The sequence below is a fragment of the Nicotiana attenuata genome, unplaced genomic scaffold (assembly GCF_001879085.1).
Source record: "Nicotiana attenuata strain UT unplaced genomic scaffold, NIATTr2, whole genome shotgun sequence".
Classification (NCBI taxonomy): domain Eukaryota; kingdom Viridiplantae; phylum Streptophyta; class Magnoliopsida; order Solanales; family Solanaceae; genus Nicotiana; species Nicotiana attenuata.
Window position 1 is genome coordinate 122,295 of NW_017671198.1, and position 16,718 is coordinate 139,012.

At 36.4% G+C, this 16,718-nt stretch overlaps 1 long non-coding RNA gene across 1 annotated transcript; it reads left to right on the forward strand.

The window, feature by feature from the left end:
* Positions 1 to 13,076: 13,076 nt before the first annotated feature.
* LOC109206623 lies at positions 13,077 to 15,903 on the forward strand. The gene is made up of 3 exons (XR_002064891.1): positions 13,077 to 13,490; positions 14,190 to 14,314; positions 15,566 to 15,903. It is a non-coding gene; the product is annotated as an uncharacterized LOC109206623 (long non-coding RNA).
* The last annotated feature ends 815 nt before the right edge of the window (positions 15,904 to 16,718 follow it).

Sequence of the window (16,718 nt, forward strand, 5' to 3'; positions counted from 1 at the left end):
TGACCTGAAGGAGGTACATAAGGACCACGACCCCATGAAGCTCCATGGATGTCTGAAGTACTGAATAAAGCGGCCTAGGAGGATGGCCCCTACCAAAGATTCCCCGGCCTCCAGATGAGGCCCCACTGAATCCACCGGAGTGACGAGGCCTCTTGTCAGACCCTTGACCACTCCCCTGAGCTAAAACCATCTCAACTCGTCTGGACACATTGGCTGCATCCTGGAAAGAAATCTCACTCCCTGCCTCCTTAGCCATTTGCAATCTGATAGGCTGAGCAAGTCCCTCAATAAACCTCCTCACCCTCTCTCTCTCAGTGGAAAGTATAAGAAGAGCATGACGGGCCAGATCCACAAATCTAGTCTCGTACTGAGTGACGGTCGTAGAACCCTACTGAAGGCGCTTGAACTACCTTCGATAGTCCTCTCTCAGAGTGATAGGAAGATACTTCTCCAAAAATAGCTGAGAGAATTGGTCCCAAGTAAGAGCTGGTGACCTAGCTGGTCTGGCCAAACAAAAATTCCTCCAGCATTTCTTGGCGAAACCCGACAGACGAAAGGTAGCAAAGTTGACCCCATTGGTCTCCATTATCCCCATGTTCCTTAATACCTCGTGACAACTGTCCAAATAGTCATGGGGATCCTCTGAAGGTGTACCGCCATAGGTAGTGGTGAAAAGCTTGATAAACCTATCCAATCTCCACAAGGCCTCAGAAGACATAGCTGATCCATCGCTGGTCTGTGCTACAACACCCGGCGGAACTACACCAACTGGTTGAGCTGTTGGAGTCTTAAATTGGGGAGCCATCTATCCGGAGTGTGAGTAGCAGGAGTTTGTGCTCCTCCCCGGCCCGAGTGACGGGTGGTTCTACAGGGAATATGCCGGCCTGAGTAACACTCTCCATAAGGCCCACTAGACGGACCAAAGCATCCTGAAGTACCGGGGTAGCGATGAACCCCTCTAGAACCTGAGCTGGCCCTACTGGAACGGTCTGGGCTGGAGCCTCCTCGTCAAACTCTACTTGAGGCTCCGCTGCTGGTGCTGCTGCTCGAGCTCTGGGCTGAGCCCTGCCCCTGCCTCGGCCTCGTCCTCTGCCCGTCGTAGGAGCTGCCACTAGGGGCTCGGGCTGCTGATCAGCTGATGACGCGGTGCGTGTTCTCGCCATCTGCGAAGGAACAAGAGTAGAGAGTTCAATTAGCATTGAGAGATCAAATCGCACGATAGAGAAGAATAGAAGTGAAATTGTTCCTAACTCTGTAGCCTCTGGGGGATAAGCACAGACGTCTCCGTACTTATCCCTCAGACTCTACTAAACTTGTTCGTGAATTATGAGACCTAGGAAACCTAGTGCTCTGATACCAAATTGTCACGACCTGAATTTCCCACCGTCGCGACCGTGATGGCGCCTAACATCGCACTCGCTAGGCAAGCCAACGTTAGAGTTATATTCACCTTTTTCCTTTACATTTTATAAGTTAAAATTTAACAAAACTAAATCGAACTGAAATAAATCCGGAAGTACATATTAAACTGGTTATCAATATACTATTAACAATACCAAAACTGCTACCACCCAAAAACTGGTGTCACAATCCATGAACACACTATGAATATCTACAAACATTAGTCTGAAAGAAATTACATCTGTTTCGAAAGAAGAGAAAATAGGAAAGTAGAACATAGGAGGGGACGCCAGGGCCTGCGGACGCCAACAAGACTTCCTTGGGTCTCCTGGATGAAGTATCTGCAACCGACCTCTCGATCAGCCACTACCAGCTCCGAAATTTGCACAGAAAGTGCAGAGTGCAGTATCAGTACAACCGACCCCATGTACTGGTAAGTGCCGATCCTAACCTCGACGAGGTGGCGACGAGGCTACGGCGGGGAATTTACAATATAACCTGCATACGGTATATAATAGAGCAAAAAGGAAGTACGGAATGAAATGAAACAGTAACTTGTGGCAAAAATAAATACGAAACTCAATTATCTTGTCAGTACCCAGCTATAACCAATCCTTAAGAGAGTTACAATACTACAGAATAAAATCACAGCAGAAGAAGAATACATGAACAACGAAATGATGCGGCGCGCATCCCGATCCCACCATATAATTAGTAACAACATGAACATTCACCCTTATTGCTCTTGTTGCAGCGTGCAACCCGATCCCACTATCCACCCTTATTATTCCTCTATATATCACCCTTATTCCTCCTGTTGCGGCGTGCAACCCGATCCCACCAATCCACCCTTATTACTCCTGTTGCGGCGCACAACCCGATCCCACCATATCAGTACCAATCACAGAATAAGAACAAGTATTTCACAATTTAGCTCAAAACCGTCCACAACATTTAAGCCTCAAACCAAAGCAAATAGAAGGCTATAAACTTATGAAACTTCCCACAATTACTATTACACAGCGAGACCAACCAAAATATACCATGAAACACCAAACCAACTTAAACCAATAATGTAACACAATGAGACTATTGAACAACTACCACCTTCAATAAAGAAAACAACATCTAACAAGAAGCAATTAAATATAGAAGCACCAATAAGCATGTAGTAGTTAAGATAGGAAGACAATATATTAGGAACGGAGAAAGGGACAAACTAAACAGATAATTTGGCGGCGCATAGGTACTCGTCACCTCACCTATACACCACACACATGAATTTTCACGTAGCAATTAAGTCGGGGATTCCTAATCCCTCAAGTCAAAGTTAGACACAACACTTACCTCAATCCAATAGCCAACTCAAAGCTCAATTACCGTTTTTCCTCTAGATTCCGCCTCCAATCCACTCGTATCTAGTTATAATTAACTCAATAACATCAATTATCGCTAAAGAAATCAATTCCAATACAAAATTATGAGTTTCCCAACATTTTCCGCAAAAAGTCAAAAACCGACCCCGGGACTGCTTGGTCAAAACCCGAAATTCGAACCAAAACCCGATATCCATTCACCCCCGAGCCCGGATTATAATTGGTTTTGGAATCCGACCTTAATTTGAGGTGTAAATCCCCAAATTTCGAAATTCCTAAGTTCTACTCAAAAATCCCCAATTCCACCATGAAAAACCCAAGATTCTAGGATGAAATCTTGTATAAAGAAGTAAAAGATTGAAAGAAAAAAGTTAAGGATCATTTACCTATGATTTGGGGAAGAACTAGCCTCTGGAAAATCGCCTCTTGAGGTTAAGGTTTTGAAAAATGGGAGAATGAATGAAAAGCCCCGTCTAAGTCTAAACTTATTAGCTGCAGATGTCGCATTTGCGACCTGAGCTTCGCAAATGCGAAGGTGCCATCACAATTGCGAAGCCCTTCATGATCCTGCTGCCTTCGCAAATGCGAGCAAAGTGTCGCAATTGCGATCACTTAACCTCGCAAATGCGAGTAAAAGATCGCATTTGCGATCCTGACCCTTCCCAGACTCCCTTCGCAATTGCGAAGGTAACCTCGCAAATGCGAGAACTACTGGCCCAGCCTTCCTTCGCATTTGCATTGAAAGCCTCGCAAATGCAACTTCCAAAGTAGTCACAAATGTGAACCTTGACCTCGCATTTGGGAGGTTTGAGGCCTGCAACACTGCTGAAGAACACTAGCAACTTTTCTAAGTTCCAAATCACTCAGTAGCCTATCCGAAACTCACCCGAGCTCTCGGGACTCCAAACCTGTCACGACCCCAGTTCAACCTCCATGAACATGTCATGATGGCACCTAGTTCCTACAACTAGGAAAGCCTAACAGTGCGGAAATAACAATTTAACTTGTGGAATCATTAATTAAACTGAACATATGGAAAAAAATATCAACTGAAAATAAGGCCACCCGGCCTATACAACTCTAAAGATATGCGGAAGTCTACAACTCAAATCCCAAAACCCGGAAACTCACGGGAAACACAGGCTTATTGAATTATCATAAGTACTCTAGTCTCCAGAATGTCTACATCAAAGTATGATAGGAATAAAATCACTACAACTAGAATAAGGAAGAAGACTCTTCGGTCTGCAACGCTGCAGATATACCTTGAAGTCTCCGTGTATCTCCTCGCCTCAAGGATAGTGCGCTTGAGTAGAGGTACCTGGATGATCTGCACATGAAAAACATGCGCAGGAAGGGCATGAGTACACCACAGCGGTGCTCAGTAAGTGCCAAGCCTAACCTCGGTTGGGTAGTGACGAGGAAGGTCAGGGCCCTACTGAGATAAAATATAATAATAAATTAACAGTATGAAAAACTGACAATAATAATGAATACAACAGTGAGATAAGACAGGTTAAACAAGGCAATATCAAATACACAAAGAACGGAACAACCACGGAATAAGTACAGCTCAATACCAAGGTAACAATGAGGATCTCCCAAGATACCGTCCTGTATTCCTTTCTCAACTGTCCGGTGGATCTCCCGGGATACCGTCCCGTAGTCCAACTCATGTGCCAAACCGAAGGATCTCCCGGGATACCGTCCCGTAGTCCAACCATCAATGTGCAGGGGGATCTATTGGGAATCTAACCCGCAGTCCCAAAGTAAAAGTGCAGGGGGATCAACTGGGAATCGAACCCGTAGTCCCAAAGTAAACAAACAAGGGGGGGGGGAGCTACCGGAATCCCACATCTGTAGTCCCAATATAAATGCGCAATCACAGCCAGAAGATACCAAGGAATGAAGTACAAAGACAAACAACAGATAGTAGTAGCCTAGCATGCTTCCCGTAATACAGTCAAGGCAACTTAAGCAATTAGGCAGGTTAAATCAACTAAACATGCTTCTCTAATCTAGCATAGGTTATAATTGCAGGTAGAGTAAAGCAAATATGAAAGAAACTCGATCTCAATGTCTTAAATAAAATCAGGATTTTTCAACAATCGGCTCAAGTATGCGCTCGTCACCTCACGTACAAGGCACTCAAATATCAAGTAACAATCCTAAGGGGAAAGGTCCCCCACACAAGGTTAGACAAGCCACTTACCTCAAACCGGCTCAATATCACTAGAAACCACGCCCTTGCCACGAGTATCCGACTCCAAATGGCTCAAATATATTCAAATTCAATTACACATTGTAAATAACATCGCAAACAACTGGTTTCGCTATTTAATTTAAAGCTACGACGTGAAATTAGGCAAAATGACCAAAATGCCCTTCAGGAAAACGTCTCGGAACCGAATAATTTTAACATTTTCAGAACCCTCGTACTCTCACGAGCCTAACCATATAAAAATCTCCCAAATCGGAGGTCAAATGCTCACCCAAAACTCAATGGTTTAGTCTAAGAAGTTTTCTCCCATTTTGATGCCGAGTTCGAAACTAGATGATGGATTAAGCTATATATTGATGGAATACAACTAAAAGGGATTAAGAAAACGTTACCCAATGATCTTCACTTCAAAACCCACTCAAAATCGCCTCTCCGACGCTCTCAATTGTACTTTTTCNTGTTTTATATGATTTGAGGCCTCGAGCAAGTCCGTAATGCGTTTTGGGACTGGTTGGTATGATTGGTTGGGGTCCCGGGGGCCTCGGGTGAATTTCGGGTGGTCAACGGATCGAAAATGGATTTTTGGGAAGGCTGAGTCTGCTGGTTGCTGGTATTTCCGCTTCTGCGGAAATGGGACCGCAGAAGCGGTAGAGGACGCCGCAGAAGCGGACCTTGTGCGAAGGATCGTGGACCGCAGATGCGGTCAAGGTTCCGCAGAAGCGGGACCGCATCTGCGGAAGTGGTTATCGCAGAGGCGAAAAAGGGGGCAACCTGGGCGAACCGCAGAAGCGGAATTTTTGTCCGCAGAAGCGAAAATCGCTGAAGCAGTAAGGTTAATTTAAATCGTGGTTTTGGTTCATTTCTTTCATTTCTCATGGCTTGGGGCGATTTGGGGAGTTCCAAAGAGTGGAACTTCGTCATCTATGTTGAGGTAAGTTATCCCCATCACTTTTGAGTTAAATATATCAATTATGTTTGGAATTAAGCATGAAGATTAGTGTAAATTTGGGGGTTTTGGTGGAAAAACCTAGAAAATTATAATCTTGGATTTTAGCCACGAATTTGAGTATGGAACTAGGAGAAAATTATATATTTGAGTTCCTAAGGTCATGGGTAACCTTTATCTTCGAAAATTTCGGATTCCGGGCACGTGGGCCCGAGAGCATTTTGGTCATTTCACTAGGCGGAGCTGGGAATTGTATAATTTGAAATTGTTATTGAGTATTTGAGTGTATTCTCATTAGCTTGTCGTTAATTGGCTAGTTTTGGTGCATTGTGCGTTGGTTCAAGGCTTCGGAGGAACGTAGAATGCCGGTTATGGATATTCGGAGCGAGGTGAGTCTCCTTTCTAATCTTGTGAGGGGGAATTTACCCCATAGGTGAAGTAATTGATTATGTGCTCCTATTTGTGGGGGCTATGTATGCACGAGGTGACGAGAGTCCGTGCGTAGCTACTATTATGCTATTGTCCGGGTAGTCTAGGACTCGAAAGCATGTTATATTTGGATTACTGTGAACTCATTGATAGTTTGAATTGGTTAGATCACCTTGAACTGGTAAAGGAATTTTAAAAGAGATTTAATAGTAATTTTCCCTGAAATGTTAAAAAGAGAAAAGTTGTTTATTTGGAGGATTATCCTCGATGAGCTCTTAATTTCCTACTTGAGCATGTACTTTACGTGTGCCTGCATCGCATGGATGATTCGCGAGCAGGATATGTGTTTATTTATGGAACGGGCCGAACGCCTCGGTGAAAATAGATGCATCTATGGTTCGTGCCGCTCGACCCTCGGCAGTGCACAATTTACATTTCTGTTGGAGCGGGCCGTCGCCTCGGTGTGATTTGCGCATGTTTATTTGTTACTTGAAAATGGTAAGCGTGGAATTGGCCCTACGTGGCTTAATATGAACTGATAAGATAATAAAGAATAGACTTTGGAAGACCTCGATTTAATGTTGAAGGTGTTTGCCTGTTTATTTGGTCTCACAGTTAGGACTTCTATATAAATCCATGATTATCCTCACACTTATAGAATATTGTTAATGGACCTCTAGTGAGTGTCGAAGTTGGCCATCTCGTCCCTACTCCTTCGGGATTAGGCGGGATACTCACTGAGTACACGTTTATTACGTACTCATACTACACTTCTGTGCATTTTTGTTGCACAGGTATATCTTGCATTAGATGGCAGCACGGATGATTGGGGACAAGGTGAGCTGCATTGTTCGAGACGACCCGCAACTAGTGTAGTTCCCTTCTAATATGTCATTTATTTATTCTTTGTCCACTATATTTCGAACAGACATTGTATTTTATTTTCCTTATCAGTAGTGGCTCATGCACTTGTGACACCGGGTTCTGGGATGGTGTTCTTTGAAAGGTGTGTATTAATAATTATTTCTTCCTTTGAGTTTAAACAGAGATTGTCTTACATATGAAAAATGGAGGTAAAACTCTTAGATTTTTTTTTATATTAAAAGAGAACTTAATGGGTGAGTTAGTTGGCTTGCCTGACAACGGTGTCCGGCGCCATCACGACCCGTAGTGGATTTGGGTCGTGACACTATTATACATATGGTGAAACTAACACACGTAAGAAATAATGAACTTGACAAACAAATATGCATGGTAGAAGGCCATTTTATATTAAAGTATTAAATTATTCTTCTTGGTAGTAATGGTTGGTATCATCTTCTGTTGCGTCAAACTGGGAAAAAATTTATTTTTACCTGAAACTTAGCAATACACATTTTATTTAATTGATCAACATATTCATTTCTGCTAATATCTCTTTAATTTCTATCATCTAATTTGCACAAATTGCATTTTAATCTAATGATGGAAATATTTTCCTTAATAAATGCACTACTATTACAATTGGGGTTGATAATCAAGTGTTCTGGAAGAACGAAATCATGTTTTATTTGATGCTCTTCTTCGTTGCCGACACGAAGCAAGAAGTCACTAAATGTTGGATATGTTATTACTTTTATATTTCTTCTCAGTTGAATTTTTTCCATTTGAGGCCATACGTATAATTTTGGTAAGCTAGCTTTTACACTCTATGGTTTCGTCAATTTTGGAACTACTGGTTGTACTTGACAGAAATCATCTCCTAAACTATTACTTTTCCAACAAATGGTTCATTGATATCCCATGTATCTCTAAAAATTCTGGTCAATTGTTTCTATCGATTTACGCTTAGCCATAAGCGCTTCATTACATATCATAAATTTTACTTTCCTTATAAATTTAGCATCATTGCTATGCTTTGATATATTTGTGATGATTATTTTAGTTGTTTGAAGAGGTTTATCAAAATCTAAGTGAGTTGTACAACCGCATAATAAAATCGTTGTAGGTACACCACTTTTTATTATTGCTAACAGTATCTCGCCTCTTGATCTAACATTTGCAAGTAATGCATGATATAGGAATATTATTTTAATTCCATCGAGACATCTATAAAGAATAATCCTGCAATAACAGAGTCTACTGTTTATAATATAGTATTGAAAGCTTGTTCTTGTTCAGGATTTAGCTCTGATTGTGCTTTCTCATACACTTGTATAACTTTTTGATTTTTAATACTATACTAACCCCTTTTTACTTTGTGTTCTAATTTTTTTAATCCTTAACGCTCTTTTATGGAATAAATTTATGTACCCAAAACTTTTTTAACTTGAAAAATAATTTTATTCATTGATGAATTTAAAAAATAATTGTATTGGATTCTCTTACTAAATAATTAATTAAAATATTTAATAATTTTGATCTTAACATAAAAATTAATTTATTTTACATTGATTCGAATTCTTTATATTAGTTCATCTCTTGTTTGGAATATGTGACTGTAATTATAATTTTATCTACTATAAATTTTATTTTTAAAGAGTATCGATCTAACATTTCAATTTTAGATCTTTATATTTCCACAATCAGTGGTATTGACTCTTACCAACTATTTTTCTTTTTCTTTCTCATGCATGTATATTCTTCAATATTTTCTTAGCTGTTTTAAGATAATTGGGTATATTTTTAATATTATCCAAAATTTGATATAAAAAATATTATTTGAGTATGAAAGTAGTTCGAATATAATNCAGTCTATAGGTTTCGTCGAATTTTTGGAAACTACTGGTAGTAGTTGACAGAAATCATCTCCTAAACTATTACTTTTCCAACAAATGGTTCATTGATATCCCATGTATCTCTAAAAATCTGGTCAATTGTTTCTATTGTTTTACGCTTAGCCATAAGCTCTTCATTACATATCATAAACTTTACTTTCCTTATAAATTTAGCATCATTGCTATGCTTTGATATATTCGTGATGATTATTTCAGTTGATTGAAGAGGTATATCAAAATCTAAGTAAGTTGTACAACCGCATAATAAAATCGTTGTTGGTACACCACTTTTTATTATTGCTAACAGTATCTCGCCTCTTGATCTAATATTTGCAAGTAATGCATGATATAGGAATATTATTTTGATTCCATCGAGACATCTATAAAGAATAATCCTGCAATATCTACTGTTTATGATGGCTCTCCTTTTTCTAAATGAATTTGGACAACATAATACATTCTCAAATCAAATCAGTAGTAGGACAATATAAAACGTTTTAAAATTAAATTAGTAATAGGTATTTTTAAGAAGTATATCCTAAAAGTAATAGAATTGCATGGCTAAAAATACGTCTATATTCTGAAAGTAATTATAGCAATAGGAAACTTAACGTATTCTTAGAGATATTAGGTTTATATGCTAATATGTAATAGTATATGTCTATGCCCAAAAATAATTATACTAACATGCTTCCTAAAGATAATCGTGAAGGATTCCTAATGTGTAGTATTATGTTCTAAAACTAATAGAATTACAAGAGTTATGTCTGGAATTCCAGTTATGTCCTTTTATTGTGAGTTATTATAGTTAATATTATAAGATTTTTTTTGTAAACCACCATTGTATTTCACGTGCCATGCACATGTAGCCCCAACTACTATTGTTAATTTTATATGTAAAAGATAATAAAACTTTTAAGTTTTAACGCAATATATAATTTAAACTATTAATATTTTATGTTAGTGTAAATTTTCATAAATAAAATTTTTGTCTTTAAAATATCAATTTTTTACCCTTTAAAAAAATTATGTTGGATAAAATTATCATTTAATTATTTTCATAATATTAGGATTTTGAAATCAATGAAAAAAATTTCTATTAAATATTTCTTCATTTGAATTATGTTGGAAATCCTAATATATAGGACTTGTCAATCAATTAAAAATTTATCTTATACAAATTTTTCCCTTGTTTGAACTATATAACATAACTATCTTTATGTTAATTTTTCTAATATTTATAACTTTTGAAATCAATTAAAATTTCGTAAATTTACTCTTAGAACTTTCTTAGGACCATGCAGAATCAACAAAGATTTTGTTCGCCTGGGTTTTCATAAAAGATTTAACCACTGCAATATGTACCACACAAGAAGTATATAATGTCTAATTTGTAACAGATTCTAGCGGATGGATAAAAGGCTTTGCTTTAAAAGTCGTAAATATGAAAATAATTAGTAGTATACTTTAAGTTTAAGATACATACACCAAAGTATGTACGTTTTTGTCCTATGTGCAAGACCTACCTCTAAATATGAAAATAATCCATTAGCTTAATTAGTTTTGTTCAACTATGTCTCCTAGGTTTTTCGTCAACTCATTCATGATTCATATTATTTCACAATTTACTTTGGAAACCTACGTATTAGTTTTAGAAAAAATGTTTACCTTACGATTTGCCCTATTCGAAGGAATACTACACATGGAAGTAAATACAGATTGTAATCAACCTAGTCGCAGTGCTATTCAGACTAAGATTCTTTTAGGAGAAAATCTCATTTTATATCCACTAATTCCAAACTTTTTACCCTTTAATGCCCAGGCCCAAACTATTTACTACTCCTACCCATGGCTCCCAAACTATTTACCCGCACTTCTTCTTCCTCATTTTACCTTCCTCCAATTCTCCGTCTCTTTTACCTTCCCCCATCTCTCCATCTCCATTGTTTGCATATCCAGAAATCATTGAATTCCAAGATACCAGATCTAGTTTCTTTATTTTTCCGAAGACTTTCAAAGCTGCTTCACTATCACCACAACTAGAATACATGTCGAGCAACGCATTGTACAAGGGCAAATCTGTTGCAATCCCGGAAACTTTAACATGAGTTGCTTCCCCTGCAAGACCATCTCTCAACCTGCTACAAGCACTCAACAGCGTTGTATAAGTGAAATTTGTCGGATTAACTCGAGCCGTCAACATGCTGTCAAATAGCTGAAGGCCTTCCATGGTCCTACCATTGTTGGGCTTGAAGCTCAATTTTATTTTTGAAGATTTCTTGTTTGATTCAAAGTGGGTGCTGTTAAATATTGCTTATAGTACCTTCAGAAATTTCATACTGAAATTTGATAGCGTTTGGAGCTGATTTGAGGTGATTGAGATTGAAATTTTCAGTTGAAAATCGAAGAAGAACATAGCTACAATATACCGCTACGGTATACAATATTATGTAGGAGTATATAGCTATACTGCAACACTATACTATTATAGTTTACAAAAAAGTATACCAATATACTATAGGAGTATATGGTTATACTGCAACAGTATACTATTATAGTATACAATATATTGTTATGGTATACTGTAATAATATGCAAGATACTGTAACAATATGCTGCAATAGTATACAATATACTATAATAGTATACTTATTACCCGTAAATTCACTTGTCTTTTCCCTTTTAATCTGTTTTAAGCTTTACTAAAGTGTGAGGGGCAAACTGAAAATGCAAAAAAAAAAAAAAAAATTATAGTATGCTATATGATGTAATAGTATACTCTTACAATTAGGTCCTTTTAGAATTTTAATTTTTTTTTCTAACTAAAATTATTTCAGTTTAATAATTGAATTAAATCTTTTTAACTCTTTGCGTACAATTGTATACCCTGTTGGTATAGCTGTATACTATACCGGTATCTTATGTTAATTAATATTTATTTGGTTGTATTAACTACATTTAATTGATACACAATTTAATTTTTCTTTAGTAATAATATAAAAAAAGAATAATAAAAAATAGTGAAAACAGTAAATGAAATTAGATTATGAAGAGAAAAAGAATATAAAAAACAGAAGTTAAATAAAATTAGAAAAGGAAAAAAGAAAAAGAAATAAGAAGAAAACGAGAAAAAAAAGGAAAAAAAAAAGAAGCATAGAAATAAAAAAGAATTGGAGAATAAAGAAAAAATTTCCCACAAAACCTACTATGGGTAGGAAATATAATTAGTTTATGGGTAGAAAAATAAATGGGTAGACAAGGGTAAATAATTTTATTTTTGTGGGTAACTGTGTCAAAAACCCCTTCTTTTAGTGGTCTCCTTTAAAAACGTTAAATAGAAATCTTAATTGAACTCAAAGTCAAGATATCAGGCAAAAGTTTGGTTATTACAATTTTATCCCATATGAAATAGATATTTTAAGGCTATTTTAGTTAACCGATATTGTATTCATGCTTTTATAATAATATAGATATATACACACACACACGTGTGTGTGTGTGTATATATATAGATATCGAATCTAGCTTATATACTATACACACTACTAAAAATTAGTTGTTTACCGACGCAGCAGTACCAACGGACTTTTTTCTGTCGCTTATAGTAATTAGTAAGTGTATTAGTTGTAATTAGCTTGTAGATTGACATTACACTAAGTATAAGTGCATTAGTAGTATCCTTAAGTAATGTTAGGTTCTACAAGATGTAGTGCTATATTAATACTTAAGTTCTAGCAACAATAATATTTACATGTGTTATAGTAAGATTTAATCGTATATAGCTTATATATTATATATATATTAAGATGTATATATATCTTAAGATGTATATATATATATATTAAAATAAATAATAAAATAATTTATCAGTATACATGACCACTAAAACCGACCGAAATAGATCAGTATAATTAAAATAATTTAAAACGAAAACCACAACATATTGATATCACGGACGCTGCCCCAACCCAAATCCCGCTACCCCCATTCTTAGAAACCATAGACCCTCATTTCCATCAGAGACGAAAAAACAGACCCCCCATTTCTACAAAAAAACCCTAGCGCCGTTTCACCTCTTTCTTCTTCCTCGACCTCTCACTCAGCTCCCATGGAATGACAAGCTCACATCCACACTCTCCTCTCTCACATACATACAAGAGATTAAAAAAAAAAAATAGAAGAAAAAGCTTTTTGATTTCGGTCGTGCTTAATTTGAAGAATTTATGGGATTCTCAGTTGTTTCTGGATTAAAGTGTAGTCCGACGCTGCTGTTTTGCTATCAAAATCGTAGCTGGACTTCCTTCATCTTCTTTTCTGCTTGTTATCGGTTGTTTCAAGCTCCATTTGGTCGAGTATTTTAGGTACACATTCTCGAATCTGCACTATTTCTTCATAAAAATGGATGAAATCATGGAGTGAATTGTGTTTCTGATGTTCAATCTCCATTGTTGTGTTTGTTTTCTTTGTGTGGTTATAAGATTTCGTTAGCTTCGTTCTTAAATTTGAAAACACAGCTGGTTGAGAGTTGTCATGAATTTGATTAAGTTGATTTGAGTTGCTTTATCTAATAATAGGAGTTGCTTAGTGTGGTCCGTTAGTTTGAGCCCATTGTTAACACTATGCTATGATTTCAGCATCCTGAAATTACATTTGGTATGATATAATCCCACAGCAATAGCAATGTGCCAGCTTCTGAACATGATTAAAGCACTGCAGCTTTGTACCCATCTAAATGCTGAAAATATCCCTTTTTTACTAACCATCAAATGCAAATCCAATTAGTAGCACCTAAGCTGAACAAATAATGGATTAGTAAAGTGCTCCTGTAGATTTTTCTCTTTGTTTGGTTTCTTTAATATAGTAGTATATATGCTTGCAAGAAATGTGAAGAATTGCTTAATAATCCATGGAATGTGATGCCAGCTTCTTATTCTTAGTTGTTGCCTTGTAGTAAATCTTGGAAACCAATTCATTTAACACCTGTATTTATTTATTCTCTTGGTTATCATAACCTTTGGTTCAATTTCCTATATCTCAATGGTATTCTTTGATGTTGACAGGTTTAGTCGCTTCTAGCGATCAACAACACAACTGGTACGCAATTGACCGCTCATTCTGGCTTGCCGTGCATCTCTTCTTCTACTTAATTTTTCACAAAGATGATTATACGCGATCATAAATAATGGTATATTAAGTTCTCTTCTGCTCTTGCTTCCCTGCGTTATGCGAATTTTCTTGATGAGGTTCCTGTTTTTGCATATTAAATTGTAGATGTCTTGCTTTTGTTAATTCCTATGAACAAAGGGAAAAAAATAAGGTGGAGTGAGTTCTTATTTTTTAGTGATTATTTTTCCTATATGATTAGATTGATTAGAGAATTATAGCTGAGAATATGGATGTAAAATTGACCAATTCAAGATGACTTATATGTGATAAAATATTAATAGTCTGATTTCACTCTCTCTAAGCTACTTACTTTTTTTCGTTAGATGTGACTATATGGGCTTGGATAATGGGTACTTACTGCTATTCTGCTTATGTACTGAAATTTTAGTTTTCAATAGAGTGAAGGCTTTCTCCACAAGATGTAATACCTTGAGTGACAACCTGCACATGATAGTTATGCAAAATGAAATTGAGTTTCAGTTTGTCTTCATGTGTGTTTTTCTTCAAGGTTACAAATTACGTCACTTAATCCAGTAGCTCAGTCTGTAATGAGAAATTGAGCATTACTAGGAAGTGGCACTCCTCCTTGTATTTTAGGTTAACAACAGCTACACAAAAGTTCATTAAATCTTACTAGGGAGAAAGAAGAAAATGACAAGTAAATAATTCAAAATTTGAAATATACTGCTAGCTAAAGGAGAAGGGAGAGCACTAATATTGAAGAAGATTTCATATACTGGGATTCTCATAAGCTTCTCGAAGGCATACAAACTCACAGCTTTTTTAGTACTCTGTGAAAACCGAGTTGAGTTGCAAAATATGTTTACACTCGGATGATGTTGTACTGTATTTGTGAGTATAGAAATCATAGGCTGCTCATACTTCACATTTTTTATACTCCTGCAATTCATGCTTACTTCCTGAACGCAAAATACAATTAACATTAGCCTATCAAGCATTATCGATGTATGTTTGATCTTGGATATTGTTCTTCAGCTGAGGTATAATGCTACTTTAGATTGTTGCTTTGGTACATGAACACCTGCCAGCACTTGCACTTGCATGGTAGAAGTAGGTATTAGCGTCTATTACTTTCTTTAAATCGTGCAGTGATTATTAGAAAATATTTTCCGTATTGGAAAGGCATTAAGTAGTATCTACAATTTGAGTTCTCTAATATTCTTGTGACAAGATTTTTTATTGTCATTGTTATATATGTTGTACAAAGATCCAACTAACTAATCCCCTACTCCACCGGTTGACGTTGCAGGTTGCATCCTCATTTTTTGTTTTGCTTTTCGGGCTGGTAAGCTCATGCTCATGATTGGATTGATTGTTGTCTGTGTGTCTCCTGAAGGATTTTCAATAGCAAATAACTTGTGATCTCAAGTTGAAGATATCTGGGATGGAGTAAGATGAATTGGAATCAACTATTCAACTATGAAGGTTTATTTAGCTTTAGCTTGAGTATATGTATAACACATTTTGGTTGTATTACTGGAATTAGGTGATATTCGAGTTGTTTATATACATGAGTATGGTTCATGTACAGAAGTTTTATGACATTTAAGCGAGTCATAATCTTTTTCTTATTTTCCAAGATCAGAATTGTGCAATGCCCCTGCTAGTTTCTTAATAAGAGAATGTTATATCGTGGTAGAAGGATGTGCTTATTCGATGAAGTACACGAGTAATTTTTGTCAGGCCCACTTCGTGATATATTGCTTCTAATTGGTAGTAGTTCATAATGAGGACTGTTTTGGTTGTTTTAAGCTCTAATTGGTAGTATTTTGTTATCGAAAACTGATGGGAAAATTAATTTTTTTTACCCAAAAATTCATAATTTCCGATCGAATTCAGTTGGAAATTATGAATTTATATTTATTTTTTAAAATAAATTAACAATTTACAAGTTATTACTTAATTAAATAAAAATATTATTTTTTTAAATTTCCGACCGAATTCGGTCGGAAAATAAAAATTAAAAAAAAAGAAATTAATATTTTCCGACCGATTTCGGTCTGAAATTTGAAAATTAAAAAAAAGTATATTTAATAATTTCCGACCGATTTCGATCGGAAAATAAAGTTTGGCAGTCAGTCAACGCGTTGAAATTTTCGACCGATTTCGGTCGGAAATTTCCGACCAATTGCGGTCGGCACACGTTTGCGATCATGATTTTTCCGTCCAATAAAGAATCATAAATCTAAGGGAAAGTACAAACAATTTTATTTTTCTTCAAAAGAAAATAATTAATTACTACAATTACAATTATATCCAATATAAAGTTCACTTAAAAAGGGTAAAAAAGACGATCAACATTTCGATATGGGTCTTCATGCTTTTAATATAGTATAGATAAAGTACCGGAATGTCACGACCCCAGTTCACCCTCCATGAACATGTCGTGATGGCTAGTTCCT